The 27,187-nt window shown below is 40.8% G+C and overlaps 1 protein-coding gene and 1 long non-coding RNA gene across 10 annotated transcripts in view; both read left to right on the top strand.

Annotated features, from left to right (window-relative positions):
- The window catches only part of LOC107654027 (uncharacterized), a 5,233-nt gene extending 1,721 nt beyond the window's left edge, over nt 1-3,512 (top strand). For both annotated transcript variants that reach the window (XR_001630297.1, XR_001630296.1), the window contains exons 2-3: nt 1,447-1,534; nt 3,188-3,512. This is a non-coding gene — a long non-coding RNA (uncharacterized LOC107654027). The remainder of the gene's footprint in view (nt 1-1,446; nt 1,535-3,187) is intronic.
- A 12,745-nt stretch (nt 3,513-16,257) lies between these two features.
- The window catches only part of LOC107654024 (microtubule-associated protein tau-like), a 34,665-nt gene continuing 23,735 nt past the window's right edge, over nt 16,258-27,187 (top strand). For 7 of the 8 annotated variants that reach the window (XM_016440911.1, XM_016440907.1, XM_016440912.1 and 4 more), the window contains exon 1: nt 16,258-16,330. The gene's annotated coding sequence lies outside the window, so the exon portion shown is untranslated. Of the gene's footprint in view, nt 16,331-26,828; nt 26,948-27,187 lie in introns of those variants that run through there. The other variant, XM_016440906.1, reaches the window with a different exon arrangement.

Below are 27,187 nucleotides of genomic sequence, written 5' to 3'. Positions count from 1 at the left end.
TGATTTTAGCAAATGGCTGCAATATAACAAAGAGTGAAAAATTGAAGGGGGTCTGAATACTTTCCGTACCCACTGTATCTCTCTCTCTCTCTCTCTCTCTCTCTCTCTCTCTCTCTCTCTGACACGGAGAAGAGTGAAAACTCCTCACATGACCGCTTCTGAACATAATGAAACAAATGCACATTGATGGATCTTCTTCCGTCTGTTCTGCAAAATGTAAACAAATATATTTCTGCCAGTGTAAATATCAATATAAAATATCAATTAATATCAATATTAATTGTGTCTAGGCAAAGGCATTCCTCCTGGAACAGGTCGCTAACGCGGGTTTGGCGGGTGTTCATTTCATACTCTGTTACATTTTATTTAATGCATAAGGTACATGTATAACAAACTGGTAATGTCATAGTGGTATTGTGTACTGTAATCAAATGTAGCCTATCTATAGCCTACCTGTGGAACCGTAGACGGCACACACGGTGTTCATCTAATAAAGATCTTCATAGCTAGCAAACAATAGTCTTTGCAGATTTGCTTTCAATTGACTGTAGATCCAAAGCCACGTCTTCAATGCTCTTGATGTTCTTAAACTTTCTGTTACATCTCGGAGTAAGAACCGTTTCAGACAACTCCGTGCATGCAGCAGGGAACTGAACGAATCATTCAAACTGATTCGCGAACCAATTCACTGGTTTGCCAACTGGTTTGATCAAGCTTTTGAACAGAATTGACTCCAAAGAATAAATCATTCGCAAATGGGCATTGCTCATTGCCAAGAGAAAAGTAGACGGCACGTTTGGAATAAACGCAAGCATTTTTAACTCGTATTTCATTAAGATAAAGTAACGAGAGGAGCGTCGCCCACAGTAACGAAGTAAAAGTACAGTTTTTTTCACTAAAAATATACTTGAGTAAGAGTAAAAGTACCCATCTTTAAATATACTCTAAAAGTATTAGTTACCCAAAAAATGTACTCAAGTAACTATAACTCGTTACTACCCACCTCTGACCTTTTATTGACTTTAAAACAAGTAGGGCAAGAAGGAAATAGACCAATAGACCAACTACAGTGCAAGCTGTAAGTAAATTTGTCCCTAGACGGTTTTCAACTTTTCACACGTGAAATGACACCTGCTGCAAAATCAAACTTTATTGCAACTACACTTGTCTCCCTTGCAGTTTAAGCACTATTACTTTGTAAACTAGCACTGCTGCAGAAACCACTTTTTCCAAGCTGAAATAACTTGAACTAGTTTTGTAGATGGTACAAGAAATAGTTTTAAAATATTCACACCTTTAATGACAACCACAGTTTTTAGATTTCTCTCAATTAAAAGGTAAACATGGAAGAAAAATGTCCACAAAAAAGAGAGAAATTATCAACGTTTTATTGCATCTGTCCATTTTCGTTGAATATATCTCATTTCTTTTGTCTTGTTCCTTAAGGTGAATTAGCTTTGTTTGTGGTCACAATGGCCACAACGGAGGCTGCAGATTTAAAGATGTATGGTGTATGAACGGAACTGTTTTTCAGGTTAGTCTTTCAGAAGCATATCAAATGTACAGATTTTATTTTATTTCAGAAGCTTAACGGTATACATTGCTTACTAATTTTGCATAGTTTGCTTTTGGCTAAGACTGTTCATGTCTTCTAAGTAGTATGGGATTTTTTATATTTTTTCTTTTTACAGGGTACATTTACTAAACACTTTCACTGTTCTCAAAGGGATAGTTCCCTCAAAGTACAAAATGACGTGTAATCCATCTGAACTAATCGGATTACTCAGGGTTTTCATCATAGTGATTCTCTTCAGAAGATTTTATTTGCATATATCGATTGACATGCAGTTTTATGCAAAAGGTTGGACACCCCTCTGAGGCAGCCTACTAATTAGCTCTTTCTTTATAAGAAAGGATCGTAGTGATGTGCCATTCAGTTTCTAGAGAATGCTGCATAATGTGATGGTTTTTCATGCAGAAATTCTTAGTGTAGCCATATTAAGTTGTATTAAAGTCAATTGTGAAAAATAGATTGTGCAAAAGTTTGGGCACCCTTTCAACTGTGTTGATTTTAATACATTTTAGAGACCTATTGTTGATTTAATTACAACACAATATTGATTTGATTGGCTCAGTGAACCTTAACACTGCAAACTCAGGTGCAACCCATCGTGGAAAAGGATATTTAAGGTAGTTCATTCAGTGCTTATTATACTGGCGGATAAATCATGGCGGAGATAATGTTGACATTAAGAACCAAGAACAAAGCAATATGCGTGATTTGCAAAGCTCATGTGAAATGCTACAAATCTGTGGAAGCATTTGACCACGCATAAGGCGCCATGATTTCTGCAATGAATGAATGGCTGATTGCACAGATGCACTGTTTTGTTTACTACACACATACTGAAGCACGGACGATGCTCGAAATGAACACACGAATATCATCGCCAGCTGCTCTGAGAGTCACTTCTTTAGCATTTTGCCATTTCATTTGAGAAAACTACCGTCATATCATATTCACAGCAGCTGCAAATTCTTCACGGCAACCCGTCAAAATATAAGTTTAGTTTAATGTGAAGAAATTGTGGCAGAAATATATTACTATTGTGCAGACTTAAGACTCAATGTAACAACAATACTTACTACTACTACTACTACTACTACTACTAATAAATATTAATAAAACTTTATTTTTAAAGGAATAATCACAAAATCACCAAAACACAAATTTAAAATTAGAATGATGTCATGTTATGCATGTTCAAAAATCTTATTCGGATGTAACCTAAACTTGTCAAATCAAAAATTAAACGGACAATTATCCGTTTGTGAGGTATTCCAAATAAAATGGAAAATGAAAGTTTGAAGGCAATTTTTACCTGTTTTTTTTTTTGATGGTGCAAATTGAACAAAGAACTGCAAACTGTTACACAGACCACGGAAGCTCAAGTGAGTGTGTGATGCACAAGAAACAATGAGGTTCGTTCTTGCACACCACACGTATGTTTCATATAGATTTTCAGTGAATGGACAAAAATAAGAATGAAGATGAACAATTTTTATAGATTTGGAAAGGCATACGGTTTTCATTTTTGGGTGAACTAAACCTAGAGGGTTGTTTTCCTTTAAGTATATTAATCCACATAACCTTTAATAAACTAATTATAATGATCACGTTTTGCAGTTGTTCATGTTTATCTAAGGAACAAGCATACCATTGATCGTGCCACTTCTAACAAGATGAGACAAGCAGATGATGGACAACGAGATAAGGACAAGGTCTTGTGGTATTCCCTAAAGACTGCAACTCTGCTGCAGATACTGATCTATGTGCTCATGCTTCTTAATAATATGGGAATGTAAATGCAAACAAAAAGAAACATTTAAGCATTTGAAGAGGCTTCTGACAAAATATATTGAATATTTTATATTTGTTGCAATTGAAAATGTGTTTTATAGTCTGTGTAATGTAAATATCACTATATTAAATGAATAAAAGATTTTCACTATGGTCAACATAAAATGTTGTCTTGATTACATTTTCATTTAGTCATTTTGCAAAAGCTGTTATCCAAAGCGACTTACAAATGAGGACAATTGAAGCAATCAAACACACCAAAAGATAAATAATATGCAAGTGGTATGACAAGTTTCGGTTAGCATAGCAAGGTTTTTTATATATTCTACTCAATTCAATTCAAGTTTATTTGTTTAGCGCTTTCACGATGCAAATTGTTGCAAAGCAGCTTTACAGAAAATTAAAGTTTTTACATTTAGTAGTAGCTTATCAGTGGTGACCATCAAGTTGATGTCCATATGGCAGAGATGTACAGTAAAAATCAAGCAGTTAGTTAATGTCATGTAATCAAACAGACGGTGAACACTATTAACAGCAGCAATGATTGTTGCGATCAAACTTATAGCAAAATTTTGTAGTTTTGTATGTTGTCTGAGGGTTGGCATAATCTCTTCTCAGGTGTTTGGTCGTCTCGGGTCTTTGTAAGGGCTGGATCCAGACTGAAGCTTGTGTAAATCCTAGTTACCACGGGATGCCAACCTCATGGCAGAAACAGAGAAGGTAATGGAGAAAAATTAGTGTAGCTGCCTGCTGTTCCAACCAAGCAAAAAAAAAAAGTGTTCAACCCAAGCAAAAGAATGTTAATGTGCATTTGATCATATATAACTGTAGTACAAGGTTTTGAGATACATTATGTGAGTTCTTGGCTAAAGAGATGTCTTTAATCTAGATTTAAATAGAGAGGGTGTGTCTGAACCCCGAACATTATCAGGAAGGCTATTAGAGAGTTTTGGAGCCAAATGTGAAAAAGATATATATATATATATTTATACACACACACACACACAGCAAAAAGAAAACAAGTAGATGGAATAGAAAGCTAGTGATAGGCCTTTAAAAAACAAAAACTAATGGATAAAATGGAGTTAGAACAGAGAGTGCTTGAGTTGGGCAGGTAATTCCATCAGGAGGGAACAATAAATTAACTAATACTAAACAAATACTCAAAGTAATTCACTAAATTCCTTCCATTAAAATCAGCCAAACCACCTGCACTGTAAGCAATGTGTTGTTGGTGTTTGCAGTTTTGACAACTTGAGTATGGTGGGCATGATCGAAGTTTGTTTGCAATGCTCATTTGTTGTGAAAATTGGGTATAATAGATGGTCTGGCTTAGCACTGCTATAGCATAAATTTTGGGGTAAATAAATATTGGAGTTCTTTTGCTAGCAAGAAAAGTTCTTCACCATTAATTTAAACACTGGCCAAAATTATTCTTGCCTGGTTGTGCATGTGTCATGGTGTGGTTTTAACAAACAACCTGAAACATTTACCTATTTTTAATAGGCACTTGGCAAGCTGTTGACAGCATTATCATCAAGAAGTTCATGAAACGCATGTACAGGACATAAAATTTTTTGCGTATGAGGTGGTACTCTCACTAAAATGGCTTTCGAATCAGTCTTATTCCGGAAATAATTTCTTGCTACCGAGTAGAAATGTTGGAGCTGTGGGACAGAGAGAAGTGTGTTACCCAACACATAGGAGCTGTCGTGCTTGTGGGGACCTGAGTCTGCCATGGTTTTATATCCCAGTATTCTTGCTCCCTGTACTTTAGACTAGAGACGCTCGTTCCCTTTCAGTCGGTCACTACGAGTCACGTCGTGACCAAACGAATGGGGAACTCGCTTCGAGAGGCCAATCTACTTCGAGTGTAAACTAAACGATCCAATGCACATTGGCATGCGATAATTGCATCCAGCTGCTGCTGATCACAGTGTGAGCATAAAAAGGCAGCCGGTGCAACGCATACCAGCTTTTCGCTTCGGAGCCGAGCGACAACATCATGCTGCTCCTATCAACTGCTTCGTGTGTGACGAGTTTAGTGCGCTCTAGAGTGCTGCTTGTGTTGGCGGACGGCACTTCAGCAGTGGTCGTTCCTGTGTCATGTGGGTTGCGCACTTCAGGCTGCACTACCCCCTGTTGTGCTGCCAGCAGCCATCTCCCCTGTGTATCTCGGCACCTAAAAGAGCATTTCCCTGAAAGAGCTTATTTCTCTAAAAGAGCTTACACAGGTGTGTCTTTGTAAAGATGACGGATCGTCTTTTTAAAGATGCTCTTTCACCCGTGCGTTTCTGGATGCGGTCGTTACCTGGCGCCAGGTGGTGGTCACGATCGCTTCCTCGCGTGTCTGGGCATTAAACACGCTGAGGTGGCGTTCGGGGATGAGTCATGTTCCCATTGCGGGAAGATGACCATCTCGGAGCTGCGGGCCAGGCTCCGTTGCCTCTGCCATGATCTAGTCTTGGTCCTGGCGGCAGCCATGCGGGAACTACTTCGGGCAGTGGCACGGGCGGTCTGAGGGTTACAGTGGTGGCAAACCCCTCAGGGAACCAACCCTCGGGGGACCATCACTCCTCTAGCGCTTCACAACCAGTCGAGCCGCCAAAGGAACTCGCTGGGCCCTCTTCAAAGAGCGTACCAGTGGTATCCTTCGGTGCTCCTCCCGACGACTGGATGTCGATCACTGCATCGGAGGGAGAGCTCGCCTGAATCGGATCCAGAGATGTTGGCTATGCTTTCCCGGGCCGCCGAGAGGGTAGGGCTCGAGTGGAAACCTCCACCGCGTCCCGAGCCCTCGAGTTTGGACGATTGGTTTCTCAGGGTGGCTCGCGCTGGTTCTCAGCGCCCCGCCTCGTTGGAGAGAAGTGTGTTACCCAACACATAGGAGCTGTCGTGCTTGTGGGGACCTGAGTCTGCCATGGTTTTATATCCCAGTATTCTTGCTCCCTGTACTTTAGACTAGAGACGCTCGTTCCCTTTCAGTCGGTCACTACGAGTCACGTCGTGACCAAACGAATGGGGAACTCGCTTCGAGAGGCCAATCTACTTCGAGTGTAAACTAAACGATCCAATGCACATTGGCATGCGATAATTGCATCCAGCTGCTGCTGATCACAGTGTGAGCAAAAAAAGGCAGCCGGTGCAACGCATACCAGCTTTTCGCTTCGGAGCCGAGCGACAACATCATGCTGCTCCTATCAACTGCTTCGTGTGTGACGAGTTTAGTGCGCTCTAGAGTGCTGCTTGTGTTGGCGGACGGCACTTCAGCAGTGGTCGTTCCTGTGTCATGTGGGTTGCGCACTTCAGGCTGCACTACCCCCTGTTGTGCTGCCAGCAGCCATCTCCCCTGTGTATCTCGGCACCTAAAAGAGCATTTCCCTGAAAGAGCTTATTTCTCTAAAAGAGCTTACACAGGTGTGTCTTTGTAAAGATGACGGATCGTCTTTTTAAAGATGCTCTTTCACCCGTGCGTTTCTGGATGCGGTCGTTACCTGGCGCCAGGTGGTGGTCACGATCGCTTCCTCGCGTGTCTGGGCATTAAACACGCTGAGGTGGCGTTCGGGGATGAGTCATGTTCCCATTGCGGGAAGATGACCATCTCGGAGCTGCGGGCCAGGCTCCGTTGCCTCTGCCATGATCTAGTCTTGGTCCTGGCGGCAGCCATGCGGGAACTACTTCGGGCAGTGGCACGGGCGGTCTGAGGGTTACAGTGGTGGCAGTGTATCTCGGCACCTAAAAGAGCATTTCCCTGAAAGAGCTTATTTCTCTAAAAGAGCTTACACAGGTGTGTCTTTGTAAAGATGACGGATCGTCTTTTTAAAGATGCTCTTTCACCCGTGCGTTTCTGGATGCGGTCGTTACCTGGCGCCAGGTGGTGGTCACGATCGCTTCCTCGCGTGTCTGGGCATTAAACACGCTGAGGTGGCGTTCGCGGATGAGTCATGTTCCCATTGCGGGAAGATGACCATCTCAGAGCTGCAGGCCAGGCTCCGTTTCCTCCAGGGGGGAGGGGCTCCATTGCCTCTGCCGCGATCTAGTGTTCGTCCTGGCAGCAACCTGTCGTGGACTACTTCGGGCAGTAGCACGGGTGGTCTGAGGGTTACAGTGGTGGCAAACCCCTCAGGGAACCAACCCTCGGGGGACCATCACTCCTCTAGCGCTTCACAACCAGTCGAGCCATTAAAGGAACGCGCTGGGCCTTCTTCAAAGCGCGTACCAGCGGTATCCTTCGGTGCTCCTCCCGACGATCGGATGTCGATCACTGCATCGGAGGGAGACCTCTCTGGAGAGGAAGATTCGGCTGCGCTGCCGCCCTCCGGGAAGGTGGCAATGCCTGAATTGGATCCGGAGATGTCGGCTACGCCTCGTTGCCTTTCTTCCCGGAGGTGCATGAGGAGCTCACCAGGTCATGGACGGCACCTTTTACTGCCGTTAAAAAGGTGAAAGTTCTGAAAGAGCTCCGAAACGCTACTGACCTCCCGCTCCGAGCGACTAAGGTCACCGTGAGTACTCTGGGTCGTGCGATGTCCACACTTGTGGTCCAGGAGCACCATCTCTGGCTGTGTCTGGTCGACTGGAGGGACGCCGACAAAGTTTGGTTCCTCAATGCCCCTGTGTCCCAGACCGGCCTCTTCAGCGACGCGGTGGAGAGCTTTGCCCAGCAGTTCTCGGCTGCACAGAAGCAGACTGAGGCGATTCGTCACATTCTGCCCCGGCGGGCAGCTGCTGCCTCCACCCGGCCGCAGCGCCCCAGCCTGCTCGTCGCCGAGGGCAGCCCCCTGTGTCCGCCCCTGCTCCCGCGCCACATCCGCAGCAGCCTTGAGCAAGTGGTGCCATGGAGCTGGGCGTAGGCAGGCCCCCCGTCAAACCTGGCGGTGAGCGGAAGAGCAAGAGGTCCCGGGACGGGCGACCCAGAGAGGGAGGAAGCTGCTCTTTGGGGGATGGTGAATGCACCTCTCCCTCCCCTGGAAGAGGGCCGGGTGGAGAATCTGGAAAATATCGACGAGAGAGCGGTTTTCTCTGTCCCTGTGTCCCAGTAAGGCACGGAGAGTCGCGGACGGACCAGTCAACAAAGGCCCTACTCATGCACCCTCTGCCAAACTGTGGAACCAGGTAAGCGTTACACCGCACACTCAGACCCCTCTTCGGTCCGCCCACAAGCCGCCCAAGTTGGGTCCCTGCGTTCCACCTCGCTGCCCCACTGCGGGTACGGCGGTGGTCCCGCTGGTCCTGCTTGCACGGTATCTGGGTGCCTGGCTAGCACTACCCAGCCCGTCTCGCTGGCTTCTGCAGGCCATCAGCCTCGGCTATGCGATTCAGTTCGCCTGGCGTCTCCCCAAATTCAGTGACATCCGCTTGAAGGCAGCCGATGCTCCTGTCTTGCGTGCGGAGATCACAGTCCTACTGGCGAAGGAAGCGATGGAGCCGGTCCCTCCAGCCGATATGAGGACGGGGTTTTACAGCCTGTACTTCATTGTACCCAAGAAAGGCGGTGGGTTATGACCAATCTTGGATCTGCGTGTCTTGAACCAGGCCCTTCACCGGTTACTGTTCTAGATGTTGATGCAGAAACGCATCTTCAGTTGCATCCGCCCCCGAGTTTGCAGCGATCGACCTGAAGGATGCGTACTTTCATGTGTCGATCCTTCCGCGCCACAGACCATTTCTGCAGTTCGCATTCAAAGGACGTGCATATCAGTACAAGGTCCTGCCCTTCGGGTTGTCCCTGTCTCCCCGTGTCTTCACGAAAGTTGCGGAGGGGGCTCTTGTTCCCCTCAGAGAGCAGGGTGTTCGCATCCTCAACTATCTCAACGATTGGCTTATACTAGCACAGTCTTAGGTTCAGTTGTGCGAGCACAGGGAACTGGTGCTCCGGCACCTCAGCCAGTTGGGTCTACTGGGAAAAGAGCAAACTCTCCTCAACGCAGAGGATCTCTTTTCTCGGTATGGAGTTGGATTCGATCGAACAGACAAGCCTCACAGAGGAACGTGCGTGGTCTGTGCTGAACTGCTTGAATTCATTCAAGGGAAGGACAGTGGTCCCACTGAAACAATTTCAGAGGCTTCTGGGGCATATGGCAGCTGCAGTGGCAGTTACACCGCTGGAGCTGCTTCATATGAGACCGCTTCAGCACTGGCTTCATGGCCGAGTACCGAGGTGGGCGTGGCAGTGCGGCACTCACCGGGTCCAAGTTACAATGGGCATGCAGTGTCGAGGGTATGGATGGGCCCCCAACTGCACTGGCATATAAATTGCCTAGAGTTGTTAGCAGTGCACCTTGCCTTGAACCGTCTCAAAGGGCGCTTACGAGGCAAGCCGAACGGACAACACGGCAAACATTGCGTACATCAACCGACAAGGTGGTCTGCACTCCCGTCGCATGTCGTAACTCGCCCGCCACCACCTCCTTTGGAGTCGGAAGGTTCTGAGGTCACTTCGTGCCATTCACATTCCGGGTCTGCTCAACCGTACGGCCGATGAGCTGTCACGAGCTACGCTCCCGGGAGAATGGAGACTCCATCCCCAGACGGTCCAGCTGATTTGGAGACATTTTGGAGCCGCTCAGGTAGACCTGTTTGCGTCTCCAGAGACTTCTCACTGCCAGTTGTTTTACTCCCTGACCGAAGGAACACTTGGCACGGTAGTGATGGGAAGTCCGGCTCTTTTCAAAGATTCTGCTCTTTTGGCTCGGCTCCCTTAGAAGAGCCGGCTCTTACGGCTCCCAAATGGCTCTTCATTTAGTATCACTCCAGAGCCTTCTATTTTAGCCCAATTTAGCAATTGTGAATGGTTTGTGTTTGTAAGCTATTTTTTATTCAGTGTTTTTATAATAGCCTTATTTTTATGCTTTTTTTTTCATTTTAATAAAACTTTAATTGAAAAATTGAACACAAAACCACAGCAAACAAATCAAATAATTAAAGGCAAAAGTCTTAACATTAAGACACTTTAGTCTTTAGTGCAGTTTGGCATTCAGAAATATCAGATTCCACTGAGGAAGGATCTACTGACTCAGAGATGGGGCACCTTGTGGCACCCGTGTCCAGACCTCTGGAAACTTCATGTCTGGTCCCTGGACGTGACGTGGAGGTTCTAGGTGACCTACCCAAGGAGGTAGTTGACACCATCACTTCGGCGAGAGCGCCGTCTACGAGACACGCTTACACCTTGACGTTGAACCTGTTCGTCGAGTGGTGTTTTTCTCACAGAGAAGTCCCCCGGAATTGCTCGATCAGGGTCATGCTTTCCTTTTTGCAGCAAGGGTTGGAGCGAAGGCTGTCTCTCTCCACCCTTAAAGTCTATGTCGCTGCGATTGCTGCTAACCATGACCCTGTGGAAGGGAAGTCGGTAGGGAAGCATGACCTGGTCATCAGGTTCCTTAGGGGGGCGAGAAGGTTAAATCCTCCCTGGCCCCCCTCTATACCCTCTTGGGACCTGTCTCTAGTGCTCAAAGCACTACAACGGGGCCCATTTGAGCTTTTGCAGTCAGTCGAGCTAAAGTTTCTTTCAATGAAAACTCCGCTCCTGCTTGCACTGGCCTCCATCAAGAGGGTAGGGCACCTGCACGCTTTTTCGGTCGACGATTCGTGCCTAGAGTTTGGGCTGGCTGACTCCAAAGTAATCCTGAGGCCCCGGCCCGGCTATGTGCCCAAGGTTCCTACTACCCCCTTTAGGGATCAGGTAGTGAACCTGCAAGCATTGCCCTCGGAGGAGGCAGACCCAGCCCTAGCTTTGCTGTGTCCCATCCAAGCCTTGAGATGGTACGTAGAATTGGACGCAAAGCTTTAAGACCTCAGACCAGCTCTTTGTCTTTCACGGCAGAAGGGGGAGGCCGTCTCTAAGCAGAGGATGGCCCACTGGATTGTGGATGCCATTCCCCTCGGCAGCCAGACGTGGAGGAGCGTCCGGCTCCAGGCCCTCACTCGAGGAATCCGTGAGAACCGGTAGAGGGCTGGGTTCCATATGTAGAGATCTAAGTGGATCCCATATGTGTAAAGTCCACGGTATAGTCTCAGGGCCCGTGTTTCCCCGGCAGACTTCTGCCATTTCCAAGAGGGTTATAATTACCTCCAGTCTTCCATATGCACTTAAACAGTTGTTCATATGTGTAAGTGTGTAACTTTGGTAGGGATCCCAATTCGTCGGTCACGACGTGACTCGTAGTGACCAACGGAAAGGGAACGTCTCTGTTATGTATGTAACCCTCGTTCCCTGAAGGAGGGAACGGAGACGTCATGTCCCGTCGCCACGGCTGCTGTACCACCGCTGAGCGGCCGGGTCGAAAACCTGGTATGCATTGCACCGGCTGCCTTTTTATGCGCACGCTGTGATCAGCAGCAGCTGGATGCAATTATCGCATGCCAAAACATAACCGTTTTTAGCCCAGCACTGCTGAATGAATCTTCATCAGGATAAACCAAATCATTAAAGAGGACAAAAATTCATATTTGGGCTATTGAGAAAATTAAAGTAAAAATCAAAGTAAACTAATGTTATCAGTCCCTAAACAAGTACAATCTGGCATAATATCCCTACACGGACACAAAGCAGCGATGGACCCTCGCCAAATACAGTCTCAGCGATCACAGTTAATAGAGAAGGGCAGACACGGGGTGGTTGTCAATACTCAAACTGAGGTTTTCTCGCTCCTCTATCCTCCAGCCTGTGACCCAGAAGCCAGTCAAAGTTAGCCATCTTGAAGGACATCTCCGTTCTCTAATTGCACTGTGAGGAGGCGAAGAACGAGGAGCGAGGACATCAACTGCAGCAAAATTCCTACTCCCTCAGAAACCAACTATTGCCTTGATCAATACATTCAAAGTACATATACAGTTAGGTCAATATATATTTGGACACAGGCACAATTTTTATTATTTTAGCTGTTGACCAAACATATTCAAGTTACAGTTAGTAAAATGAATATGGGCTTAAACACTTTGTGCACACTCTGAGCTTTAATTTGAGGGTATTCTCATCACAGTTGGAGGAAAGGTTAAGGAATTACAGCTCTTTAATATGTACCCCCCCTCTTTTTTTCATGCAAGGCAACAGTGGTGGATGATCGGAGGATCCTCTCCATGGTAAAGAAAAACCCTTTCACAACATCCAGCCAAGAGAAGAACACTCTCCAGGAGGTAGACTTGTCACTGTCAAAGTCTGCAATCAAGAGAAGACTTCACCAGAGCAAATACAGAGGGTTCACCACAAGGTGCAAACAAGGCCATATTAGACTTGCCAAAAAACATCTAAAAAAGCCAGACCACTTCTGGAAATGCATTCTTTGGATGTCTGAAATTAAGATCAACCTGTACCAGAATGACGGGAAGAAAGAAGTATGGAGAAGCCTCGGAACAGCTCATGATCCAAAGCATACAACATCATCTGTGAAACATGATGGAGAAGTGTGATGGCATGAGCATGCATGGCTTCCAGTGGCACTGGGTTACTGGTGTTCAGTGATGATGTGACAGAAGCAGCCGGATGAATTCTGAAGTGTACAGGGATATATTGTCTGCCCAGATTCAGCCAAATGCAGCAAAGTCGATTGAGCGGCGCTTCATATTACAAATGGACAATGACCCAAAACACAGCAAAAGCAATCCATGAGTTTTTGAAGGTAAAAAAAGTGGAATATTCTGCAATGGATAAGTCAATCCACTCCTGATCTCAACCCGATTGAGCATGCATTTCACTTGCTGAAGACAAAACTAAAGGCAGAAAGACCCACAAACAAACAACAACTGAAGTTAGCTGCAGTAAAGGCCAGGCAGAGCATCACAAAAGAGGACATCTCACTCTCTGGTGATGTCCATGAGTTCCAGACTTAAGGCAGTCATTGCCTGGAAAAGGATTCTCAACAAAATATTAAAAATTAACATTTTATTCATGATTATATGTATTTGTCCAATTACATTTGAGCCCCTGAAAATGGGGGGGACTGTGTATAAAAATGGTTGTAATTCCTAAGCTTTTTATGTTATATTTTTGTTCAACCCCTTGAATTAAAGCTTAAAGCCTGCACTACAATTTCATCTTGATCGTTTCATTTTAATTCTATTCTGGTGGCATACTGACCTGAAATTATGAAAATTGTGTAAGTGTCCAAATATATATGGACCTAACTGTATTACAGTATTTTTTTTTGATAAATGTTTTATGATTGTTTTCTTATTTTAATTCATTACAGTAACAAATAAAAGATTTTAAAAAAGGTGCTGTTACAATGTCTTATTGCTACTTGTTTTGTGTATAATACATTGGCAATATTGTATGTAAATGCAAACAGGCCAGTAAAGTGCTTTAAATTAAATTTGAAAAACTGAACATAAAACACTGCCTGAAACGCAACAACAGGCTTCATCTATGAGGCACTGTTGTCACCTTTTTCATGGGTGGGTTAGGATCAATGTCCTGCTTAATTCAGAGCTCAGACTGGATTTACATCCCAAATTGTTGACAAAATAAGGAAAATGATTCAGCACTGCAATGAACACCTCATAAACAATTTTAATTTCGTACAATACAGATGTTAAGGTATTGACTATGACTGGAGTCATATTATTCAACTTTCACACGATATAACTGTAAAGTTTGTTGTCTCCCTTTATGTAGGCCTATAAGCATCTCCTTCTTGCATGTTATCTAGCCTTGCATGATATTCCAGAAAACATTACTCCGCCATCTACTAGTTAACCATGGTACTTCAGCTGGTCAGATGCACAAAATGCCCAGGTAAAAGTTGCATTGACCATTTCCTTTGCTGCATTCTGAAATGTTTAATTGAAGAGCACATGCATGTACATTGATTCTAATTATACAGTCTGTGATAATTGTTGAAGACAACTGAACAAGTTGGGTCATTCTTCATTTGTGGTGGCAAGTGGTGCCTCCTTTTATACATACCAATAAATATTTTGTTTATTTATTTATTTGCATATTTGTATTCTGTCAAATCACTTTGTTACTATCGTTCTTGTGTTTTAATTTTTTGTTCTCAACAATAAATGGGTCTAAATCTACAGTGCACATTATACTAAACATTATACTAAAACAGCATTTAAAAAGAGGGCCATCCACACTCAAAACCTACTTGCCATATTACGAGCAGGTGCTTAGGGAAGAGACCTGTAATTTTTTGCTGATCAGGATGTAAAGAAACACATCAGGTGTCAGGACCAAGACCACGTACCTGACAGGAAAGTCAGGTCAAAACAAATCCCCCTGTCTGGAAAATCAACTAGGCTAACTAACAGATGTTTCCCTGGGCTCATGTCCAGAAAAGAGTGAGAAGATAGAGAGACTGTTGCTTAGATGTTCTCACAGCTCTCTGGAGAGTACAATAATCTCCGGAGATTACATGGCATTTGATTTCTCAGTACAAGTCTCATGACTGCTATGAGAAAAGAGGCAAGAAATACTCCTTGGTTGGCCAATATGTATGACACATAGTGGCCCCAAAAAGTGTTTAGACACTTTCGAGAATGACTCTGCGAAGAATTAGTTCTAAGTAAAGCTCAAGTACCATGTTCACTTTCCAAGCAATTGTTGCTAAGTGTTTTAATCATGTCATTGATTTTTTTTTTTTTTTGTCAGTTCACACAGATCACACAGTTGTTATGTAATGAAACTAACTTCTTTTTAGTATTTTACTTCTTTGTTTTGCTATCTTTATTTGAATTAAATGGCGCTTTGTTTGATGTTTTGCAGCTATATACAGGTGCATCTCAATAAATTAGAATGTCGTGGAAAAGTTCATTTCAGTAATTCAACTCAAATTGTGAAACTCGTGTATTAAATCAATTCAATGCACACAGACTGAAGTAGTTTAAGTCTTTGGTTCTTTTAATTGTGATGATTTTGGCTCACATTTAACAAAAACCCATCAATTCACTATCTCAACAAATTTGAGTTGAATTACTGAAATAAATGAACTTTTCCACGACATTCTAATTTATTGAGATGCACCTGTAATAGCCTACAATTCATTCGTAGGTTTGAAGTGTAGATTTACAGGATCACTGCATACAGTTGCCTATAGTAAATCAGTCATTCTTGAGAAGTGGGACAAAACAGGGTGCAAAATTGAAAAAATAAAACCTTGTACTCAGACAAATGAAACTACATTTATCTTATATGTACAAAGCTACTGAGCTATGCTTTGATACAACCTCCCAACCTTTCTCTTTTTTAACAAAATGTGCTTTTTTACCTTGGACTGTGTAATATAATTTCAACTTTATCTTTAACAGCAATCAAGATGTTTTTAACATGACAGCTGCCCCTGATATTCCCTGATTTTATTACATTTTATTGAATGTCTGACGGTGTTGACAAAAAGTGGGGACGCAACTTTAAAATCTTATTAAACATGCATGTGTCATTAAAAAACAACCTTGCTTTGATAGGAGATATTATTAAGTGTTGCTTTTGATAAAACAAGCTCTTTTTCATCATTAAAAAAACATTTTTATCCGTTTTATTGCATATGAATGCTTTAACCCTTCTCTGTGGACACACTGTTTTAGATTTAGTGAGAGGACATTAAGAAACATAGATTTGGTATAATAATGAGAAAATTAAATTGAAGGTGATAATTGTGTTAAATACAGTCTATTATTAATCCCTCATGACATTTAAAATTTAAAATATTTTTTATTTTTAAACCTAATAGCAGTTACCCTTGCTGGACCTGTTTTGCCCCATGTCTCAAGAATGACATGTAGCCTACTTTTAAACACTCACTTTTTCGATTTTTCCTCAAACAGACATTTTTAGCTTGTTTTATCGAACGTGGTGACTTATGAAATATGAAGAAAGCGGTTTGTTCTCTCAGGCAGAAGAATCTCTCTCTCTGTGGTGTCTCTCTAGCGCCTCCTCTCTTGATCAGGTCGCTATAGAAACTGCAGTTCTCGTGCGCTCAGCGAGCGACTGCAGCTGGAGAGACAATAACAGCGACCCGTGCACAGGTAAGTAAAAACCTGTCAAAGCTGCCGTATGTGTTGTTTAAATGCGATTTATTAGTGTATCCACTGGTTTTCATGCACTGTATTCGAAGGTGATTTGTATTAAACATAAAACATGCGTGCCCTGTAGCAATTTTAAATCGGCGTCGGTCATGTTGTTAAATCGGGCCTGCGCTGCTTACGTGTTAATTAACTAATGCTCTGAATATAGAATACGCTCAAATACCGACTCGCTTATTAGGGGGGAAAAATACCCGGTCTCATAAGAAAAATACGTTAAGTAACAAGATTATTCAAACTGAACAAGGCGTAGATGTAACGGTATTTATGTGACTTTTCACCAAATACCCATATACTGTCGTGGTCATTTATAAGATTAAACCCATAGACGTGTAAAACGTTACTCCTGCACGTTTCCTTTATTTCTTATCAGTTGAACGCAAAGTGGGAGAGCTGTTGCGTGCAATGTGTCATTTTAATACTGGCTAAATAGGCTATTCCTGCTACAATGACTATAAAGAATTCGAATAATGCTATTATTTCCATATAAAAGGGATAATGCATTTAAGTGAGGCTGTTTCTTCTTCAAACTCCGAATATGTCTGCGAGTTCAAGCTCATTGTAAATCGATTTTGGTTGAAGGATGCTTTGTTGGAACGCACCTCCTCCCTCCATCTCTAAAGAACAGAGATGCGGCCATGATTTCAGCTCTTCACGTCGTCTGTGTTCATGTGTCTGCATTCAGCCATCACAGTGTCTCTGTGTCTGAAATGATAGATGGCTCGTTTTTATTACAAGTCGTGGTTACGCTTCGTCGCTGACCAAATGCTGATTCGGTGTTCAAATAATGGCATGCAACGCCTTTCTTCAACAACAGTAGGCTACAGTTGTCTAATCATGGGGATGCAGAATTTCATTCAGTAACTAACCAGGATTATTCTGCATATGCTCACCGCGCTTCACACATGCGGAACCTTCAGTATATTATCACTGTGTTACATTGCATCCCGGTGGACTGTAATCCGATTTAAAATGGTGGTTGAGTTGAGGATTTTTTGTATTGCCTGCTCACGCCTCTATGATTGTGTTATTGGGTTGCCTCACCTTTTTCCTCATTAATTACAGTTGACGGTTTCTATCGATTACATGATTTTTTTTTCGCCATTGCTTGCTGTTTGATGGTTTAAAATGCTATGAGACTGTATTGAGGTGACTGATTCTGGATTACAGTAACTGCTGAGGACCAGACATGCCTCTCTGACAAGACCCTTCAGAGAACCCTGTAGGGTGTATCCAGAGGCATCATGCACATTTTTTTTGTATCTATTCAGTAACGCTTTATTTTGATGGTGCCTTTTGAACATTCTATTGACATTAAGTAATGTTGTACTTACATGTCAACTAACTCTCATTAAGAGTTTTAGTAGACTGTCTGCTTAATATCTACTAACTCTTTATTGTCATAGTCTCCCAAGACAATACTGACTATAAATAACTTTGCAAGTACATGCCAACTTAATCTAACCCTACCACTCTACTAATACTCTACTAACACTCTTAATGAAAGTTAGTAAATATGTAGGGGCAATGTTACTTATAGTCAATAGAATGTGTTAAAGGGACGATCAAAATAAAGTGAAATTATCTATTCTATTATTTTTATTTTTTTAATTCGTTTGTATTATTATTATTATTATTTTTTTTTTAATAAGCCAAGTAAAAACACCCAACAGGAATTCTGAAATTGTCAAACAATGGCTGCCATGCACATTCGTTGGATGAAAAAGAGCAGCTGTGGCATTTTCATTATAAATAATCCACACTAAAATTATAATCTAATTCATAAGTGTTCAGTTAATTAAACCAACCAACTGGGGGTATTTCCAAACACACTAATGGGGAATTTCAGCATAAGCCATTATTACGGCAAAATCATAAAACATTACGAACCACTGAATCAAAAAAATTCAAATGTACTTTATATAATTAGATACAAGTATTATATTTGCTCTGAAGAAGTAATTAAAAATAATAATAATTAGGTTATTTCTGTCCTTATCACATCACAGTGATTGCTGTTTGTGCTATTTGTGTAAACATGTCTGTTGCAAAAAAAAAAAAAAGATAAACTTTAGCTGCAGCATTATAAATATTAGCCGTGCACACTTATTATTTTTAATGGTCACTAAGCTGCACGAAAACATCTGAGCAAATTGTTGTGGTTTAGTGATTTGGGCAGGCTTACAAAGAGCATAAAATCTCTGACATAATGCCATATGAAGTCTCTCATGTGTTGCATGAGTGTTTAATTGGCATGGCACTGACAGAGGGGTTTCGCTTGCTGCAACACCAGTCTCCTCAGACTAACTGGCATGAGAGGGTGTGATTGGGGTTTCTGTCACAGACCTAGCGGTTTGTGTAATTTGAGGTGAATTTGCAGCTGTAGAGACTTAGGCCATTACCTCTCTGACAGAAGCGTGATGAGCAGAATTCCATGTCTACATGCATCCACATGGTCCTTTGCCCAGAGAACTTAAGCATGACTGCTCTGGAATGCTGTTAGCCATGAACTGAAGCATATGTAAAGTGGGCTACAAAAGCTTGAGACTGAGACCGAAATAGAAGATCGAAACATTTTATTAGTAATTTAATAATTACAAATTATATAGTCATAAGTATATAGATGAATTGAAAAATTAATAGTGATTTCAGAATTCAGTATTTGGTTTATCCTCTTTTTACTTTAAAGAAAGCAGCACTCAAGCTGCATGAATTCCACAAGTTGGTGCAAAACCCCATGATCCATCTTATACTGCATGACAAGAGCATTTTGTGAGCTTCCATCTGAATATTTCTTATATATTTTTTACATAAATTTCTTTTTAATACATTTCTATATTCAAAAGCCAAGTCAAGACAAAATGTATTGGTATAGTGCTGTTCACAATACAAATTAGTATCTTAAATCAGCACAATGTTAATGTTTGTAATGTGCCGTATAATCACATTTAGCATTTATATTAGAGCTGGACGATTATATATTTTTATACTGGTTGTATAATTGTCCAAATATTAGTAAATATATGAATATTACATTATTTTTTCATAATAAAATATTTATTACTTGATGGGATGGGCTGCAGTAGTAAAAGACAAATAACATATTTAACATAGGCCTATATAATTTTCTGAAATGAATATTTGTCTTTCCACCACAGTACAGTGGAATCATTTTACACCCAGTTCATAAGGGAGTGACTCATCATAAGAATCATTTCACATGCTACTGAGATACTAGAAGTTGCTTATGTCATCACAGCACTCAGAATGCATTTTGTGGCATCAGATTTACAGTCTGTATTCTTGACATCTAATCCAATATCGGGCTCTACATAGACTGCTAGGATCTTATGCAATTATGATCTGGTGGATTTCATATTGAAGAGTCGTTTTTGTGACCCTGTTATGGGACTGTGTTTGAATTCGAACATGACTGGCCCTGCCCAAAAGGAGGTTGGGATCGAGAGCCGAGAGAGAACATGAGTAACTGTGCTTCATAGCAATGTGGAGCAAATTTAGGTCAGGGATACAAGGGTAGTCATCCGTGATGAGAGCATCACAGACATTCAGCTATTCTAAAGCACAAGCCCAGTGCGTGCCAGTGGAGAGCGCGGTTTTTCAGTTTGGTGCCAGATAAACAAGCAAATAAACCCTAAGGATGCATTTTGTGGCATCAGATTTACAGTCTGTATTCTTGACATCTAATCCAATATCGGGCTCTACATAGACTGCTAGGATCTTATGCAATTATGATCTGGTGGATTTCATATTGAAGAGTCGTTTTTGTGACCCTGTTATGGGACTGTGTTTGAATTCGAACATGACTGGCCCTGCCCAAAAGGAGGTTGGGATCGAGAGCCGAGAGAGAACATGAGTAACTGTGCTTCATAGCAATGTGGAGCAAATTTAGGTCAGGGATACAAGGGTAGTCATCCGTGATGAGAGCATCACAGACATTCAGCTATTCTAAAGCACAAGCCCAGTGCGTGCCAGTGGAGAGTGCGGTTTTTCAGTTTGGTGCCAGATAAATAAACCCTAAGGAGATACATCCTGGTGCCATCCATGGATTAATCGCTAAATCCAACCAAGCAGTTTTTGACATGGTCAGATCTGCTGATTAGAGATTTGCCTGGTTGGTTGCATAACAAATAATACCTGTTGAGTTGCTATATACACACACAAACACACACAGCAATGATTTTTTTTTTTTATTAGAAGTTGAGCAGGTTGTCTGTCTACTGGACCTCAGTGCAGCCCATAACAATCATAGAAAATAATTAGAAATGACCAGCTTATCCTCTTCAATATTTGATAGATGTGATGCTGCTGTTTATTGTTAGGATGACAAATTGTTTTAGATTTTAGACAAGATATAGACATTTTTAGGATGGTCTGCCTCATCTGACTAACAGTACTTATGTCAATGTCAAAATAATCAAGATGTCCAATCAAAACAAAGAAGGCTATGCTGTACCAAATATGAATTCACTGCTTCAGTTTGCTTCAGTTTTAAAAAATGTGAGGTAAGATGTAAGTAGCCAAACATTGAATATTTTACAACTGTTTTATGAACAGCAATATCCAGTGATGCAAACACACTGGTTTCAGCCTTGCCTCAGCATATCATCATATATGTATATCTTTGCAATAACAAGACTAAAAGAATGAATTGCTAATTTATATGTTTACTAGATTTATTGGCATGAGAAGCACAGTTTAAAATGTTCCACAATATGACAAGCACCACACACGCTGACAAGAACAGCTTAAAAATCCCAGAAGTTTGTTGACATCCTGTCAGAGTAACAGTGGGAGCTTTGTTTCATGAGACGTCTTGACGCTCCATGAGAAGAATCAAATGTTCCCACGTCTTTTTGAACTATCACTTTCACAGCGTTCAATGAAAGGGGAAGTGTATGTTTACAAGGAAGCATTCATCTGCATCTATTAGTAGCATACAGTCTAGTTTAAAGCTGAAGTTCAAACCAGACTATTGAGATGATCCAGAGTGTCGTGTCATGCTGATTATTCATGTATTGGAGAAAGAAGCAAAGCATTATTGAAATAATAATAATTTTTTTTTATTGAAGTTATGTGATACCATGACTTATTAACATACTACTAAGTATGTACTGTATACTCTGCACAGTATGCACATTTTCTGTATGCATGTAATATACAGATGTGCTTCCACAATAAGCAGTATATAACAGAGCACATTGCATGGTAAAATGTATCCCACAATGCAATGGTCCTGACACTCAAACCCTTGATAGTCTGCTCAAATACTAAGACATTTTATACAAAACAGAATCATATACTGTACATTTTGTTATCAGATAACAAAATGACGGCTTTTATTTCCATCATGTTAAAGGGATAGTTCACCCAAAAATGAAAATTCTCTCATTATTTACTCACCCTCATGTTGTTCCAAAGTCGTAAGACCTTCGTTCAACTTCAAAACACAAATTAAGATATTTTCAATGAAATCCAAGGGCTTTCTGACCCTGGATAGACAGCAACATGACTGACACGTTCAAGGCCCAGAAAGGTAGTAAGGACATTGTTAAAACAGTCCATGTGACATCAGTGGTTCAACCGTAATTTTATGAAACTATGAGAATACGTTTTGTGCGCAAAGAAAACAAAAATATAGACTTTATTCAACAATTTCTTCTCTTCTGTGTCAGTCTCATTCATGACAGTACCACGACGCATTAGGCCTGTCAAAATGGCTGAAAAACTAAATATTTTTTTTACTTAAATATTATCAAAATTCGAATTATATTTGAATTTAAAATGCATAATTTCAGTTAGGGTGAAGAAAAGCTTTTGGCTTCTCTCCTGAGGCCACAAGAGGGCGCATCGAGCAAAATATTACTAATGCACGTTTATTCAAAGCATAAGATGACATGACTATCTGTGAAAAAAAGTGCATAATGTTTAAAATAATGTTTATAAACCAATTATATTTAAGTTGCTTAAACAACTATAAACAAAACAGCATGTATGCATAGTTTAATACAAAGGGCCGAAAGCCAATCACACAGAGTACATTTTTCATTTAAAAACACGAGTTGCAGTGGGATAGGGGGAAAAAACGCCATAAAGTCTCGAGATATGTTTAGGCTTTCTAAACATGCGGCTTCTTTTGTGCGAGACAAGGGTGCAACGGTGATAGATGTCCATCTAGAAAATGCGCGAAATATGCATTCTGTGTGAATGGCTTGGTTTCAGTTTTGACGTTAATAGCAGTGAAGATGCTGGTAATGCAGAAGTCTTAGGCTTACTTATTCCCTCTCTAAATCATGTAGATCTACTATAATATGCTGCTCATTACTCCAATCTATGTTTGCCATCAATGGTTGACGCTTCTGAAACCTCAGATGATGAAACTAAATAATGCATGAAACTTTCTGCAACTGTACATAGCTCATGAAAAATTTAAAGGGATAGATAGTTCACCCAAAAATTAGCTAACAAAAACATTATAATGCAATGACACTTACATCGTCATCGCATCTCGTGCACCACTGATAAGGCTGCCTCCTTAACGCACACCTGAAATTTCAAATTTTCGTCGAATTTAAAATAAAAATCCACATTCGAATGTGCATCAAAGACTGACATGGAAGAGAAGTTGTCGAATAAAGTCGTTATTTTTGTCAGAAAATCAGAAAGCTTTTGGATTTCATCAAAAATATCTTAAAATGGGTTTGGAACAACATTAGGGCGAGTAATTAATGACAGAATTTTCATTTTTGGGTGAACTATCCCTTTAGCTGTACACCATTCACATGCAATTTGATGATGTCATGTGACAACACTGTGTAAAATGTTTAGTGTGGAATAATGAATTCTGTTTCATTTGTGAAGTGTAAACTGCACAATTATTCAATAATAAGCTTTAATTACATTTTTTTTTAAGTGTAGTTAAGTATTCCACCACCGATTGCCTCATTTTAAAATGAAGAACACCTTACTTATTGCCACATGTTGTCCATTAGCAACTCAAAGGCAATAAAGAAGGAAAGACAACTGCGATCTGATCTTGTGTCCAGGCAACACCTCTGCTTTGCAAAAAGAGATTCATTTGAATTCCTGCATTCAGTTACTGACACTTCGGATGGCTTTATGTGTGTACTGTGTGGTGAATATGTCTTTGCATAGTATCGCAGGTGCTGTGCAAACATCTATGTTGATCTTGTGCTTTCTCTAGCCGCACACACCCTCTAAATCGCCCTGTTTATGTGGGTTTGCAGAAGGGCCATGAGCAGTGCCAGGTTCATCATTCTTGTTCCTTGAACACACACACACACACACACATTTTCAATAAATGCTAATGGGTTACATCAACAGCTGTGTTTTGTATAGTCACACTATAATAGCAGTGAAGATGCTGGTAATGCAGAAGTCTTAGGCTTACTTATTCCCTCTCTAAATCATGTAGATCTACTATAATATGCTGCTCATTACTCCAATCTATGTTTGCCATCAATGGTTGACGCTTCTGAAACCTAAGATGATGAAACTAAATAATGCATGAAACTTTCTGCAACTGTACATAGCTCATGAAAAATGTAAAGGGATAGATAGTTCACCCAAAAATTAAAGTTCTGTCATCATTTACTCACCCTCACCATTTTTTATTTTTTTTGAAAGAAATTCATGCTTTTATTCAGCAAGGATATGTTAAATCAATGAAAAAGTGATAGTAAAGACTTACATTGTAAAAAAAAAAATAAAAATCTGTTTTTAATAAATGCCGTTCTTTTTAACTTTTTATTAATCAACGAATCTTGAAAAAAGTATCACAGTTTATAAAAACATATTAAGCAGCACAACTGTTCCAAACATGAATAATAAATCAGCATATTAAAATGATTTCTGAAGGATCATGTGACATTGAAGTAGACTTGTGCCGGTATTCGGTAATGAATATGCATAATATTGTTATCGTGGGCTCTTCTAAATACCGTGAATAATTATATATTACAAGTTATTCAGAATTTTGAATGCATTTTAAGAATACTTTTCCCATCAACTGGTCAGTAACATTGGTTTTGCTTTGTTTCACAGAACTAATCGTTGCCTGGGTTGCGTACGTATGTGTGGGGCGGAGCTATCAAAATAGGGGCGAGACCCTTTTGGGGTAGGGTGATTGTTTTTGTGATTTCAGACATCAACATTGGCTACCAGAAATCGCTTACCCCACCTTTAATAGTGAGAATTGGTCCATAAAATAAAGTGTTACCATTTGTCCTATGTTGCTTCCATAACAGGTTTTCTTTTAAACTAGTGGAAATAAAACATCCAAAATACACATTTAATTGTTTAATTAATATACACACACACACACACACACACACACACACATTAGAGAGCCAACTGTGCACGTTTTTTATGCTTTAACACTCAGAATGAGGCACCGCCACACAAAAGACAACAGATGTTAAGGCCTGGTTAGATGGTGCTCTTCAACTGCCCTTGGAGGCATGTGGTGTTATGATACTAGGTCGAGTCAGGACATTTTTAATAGGTCTTTTAACTCAAACTCATTGGACATACAGTGTGGTCCAAATGTCATGTTGAACATAAGGGATTCAAAAATGAAATTTACATTTGGAAAGTTATGGCATAAATAATACACAGATTGAGATTCTGCACTGTTTAGGTCACTAATCAAATGAGCAAATTTGTACAAAGGAGTTCTTGATGTTCTTGCTTCCATTGAAGAACAAGATGTTGTTTGGACAATCCCATTCCCAAATTACATGGGATAACATGAGGGATCATGAATTGTGCTTTGTTGGTGTAATTAAAGCAAAAGGGTGGCATACCAAATACTAAGATTATCTGAAATGTAAATCATGTCAGTTCAACTTTTCAATGCAGTTGGGATGATAATAATGTAAAATTAGGAGAATGCATAAATGCAAAAGTCTTTTGGATCCCACTGTGTCACAGTCTTATACTGTAGTTATACTCAGTTATACTGTAGAGTTTACTTGATCTATTTGAAGATGTGTATATTAGTAAACAGTGACAAATGTTGAGCAGTCATCACATTCCCAGTGTACAGAAAGCTTTGAGCAAAGTTGAGAGAGCAAAGATCCTGAATCCTTGTGCAAATTCTGTGTTCCAGACAGCTTGTGTGCCAGATGCACATAAAACAGGCGAGATTTTTCCCACTGCCCAATGCAGTGACCTGGAGAATCCATTCCAGACAGGTTTTTTTTTTCTTTTGGCTGTGGGTTTTAGTAAAGCAGAGCAGGGAAAGCCATAAGAAGATGAAAGAGAAGAGCAATTTGTTGATATAACTGGGAAAGTATTCAATAAATGCTAATGGGTTACATCAACAGCTGTGTTTTGTATAGTCACACTATAATAGCAGTGAAGATGCTGGTAATGCAGAAGTCTTAGGCTTACTTATTCCCTCTCTAAATCATGTAGATCTACTATAATATGCTGCTCATTACTCCAATCTATGTTTGCCATCAATGGTCTGTATCATGACAGCACTTTTTTTAAACTAAACGTCAATATCGTGATAATACCGTATACCGTGATAAAGGCATTAGCAATTAATCGCAACATGAAAATTTGATACCGGCATATCCCTACATTGAAGACTAGAGTAATGGCTGATGAAAATTCAGCTTTGCATCACAGAAATAAATTATATTTTAAAGTATATTAAAATAGAAAGCTGTTATTTTAAATTGTAATAATATTTCACAATATTACCGTTTTTACTGTATTTTTGTGGGTGTGTTGAAAAGTCATCCCCATTGCTCTAGAAAAAGAAAAAAAAACACTGTTTCTAAGTGCTACAAGCACACACGTCAGAATGAGCTGTCAGGAAGTCTGGAGGGCTGGGCGCTGTGTAATGAGTGTGTGTTTGCATGTAGGATGAATAGTGCATCAGGATGGCTGTGAAATATCCAACATGTATAATCTGCTTTGGGCTGGGTAGCTAACTAAATATCCTAATAACAAGTACCACTAACAGGATGGATTTTCAATATTAGCGATTATAGTATTACAAAATGATTATGTAGTCATGAGCAAATATTTGAATTTCTAACACCTCATAGCTCTAAAGCGGGAGTGTCCCAACTATTGTGGTCAGTGGAAAAAAGGATGTTTTCTGTAATTTGACAATTCAATTGTTAATTACATTCTGTCGTCATATAAGGCGTGAGTCTTTCATCTTGCAAATAAGAACATATCAAAGCAGTTTTGCAAGTGCACTGTGTTACGTTGTGCGATACAATGGTTTAATAAAGTGACTACAGAAAGGCTTGCAGGAGGTGCATAGGGACATGTTGGCTTGACTGCACTATTTTAGGCCGCATGGCAGTAACCTTAAGCTAGACCGGCATGTTTGGCAGTATAAATATCCAGGTTCACACCGGCACTCTGGCTCTGTTTACATTGAGCTTGTGACAGCCCTGTGTGAAGAGACGGATCCTGCCGATTGGATATTGATTCAACCCACGCTGTCCTTCGAAAAGTTAATAGACGCCTCTACTGTTGACTCACCGAAGTCATATGGTTGGTTTGACAGTTGTTTCTGAGGTTTCTGATAATGGATTATGGATTTTCAACCTGAATTTTTTCACGGAAATAACTGTTTTTCTTCTGTCAGCACTGAAAAGCCATTTTGAACGGTGGCCTAGTAGTGCACAACACAACGAAATCTCCACAACACAACAAAATCGTCACATCACAACACATAGGACTAATTTCGTTGTGTTGCGACTTGTTTCCGTTGTGTTGCGACTTGTTTCCGTT

This window comes from Sinocyclocheilus anshuiensis, unplaced genomic scaffold (genome assembly GCF_001515605.1).
Source record: "Sinocyclocheilus anshuiensis isolate Anshui unplaced genomic scaffold, SAMN03320099.WGS_v1.1 scaffold454, whole genome shotgun sequence".
In the NCBI taxonomy this organism is placed as follows: Eukaryota; Metazoa; Chordata; class Actinopteri; order Cypriniformes; family Cyprinidae; genus Sinocyclocheilus; species Sinocyclocheilus anshuiensis.
The sequence above is the reverse complement of the archived record's forward strand: the minus strand, read 5'-3'. Positions and strand labels throughout refer to the sequence as shown.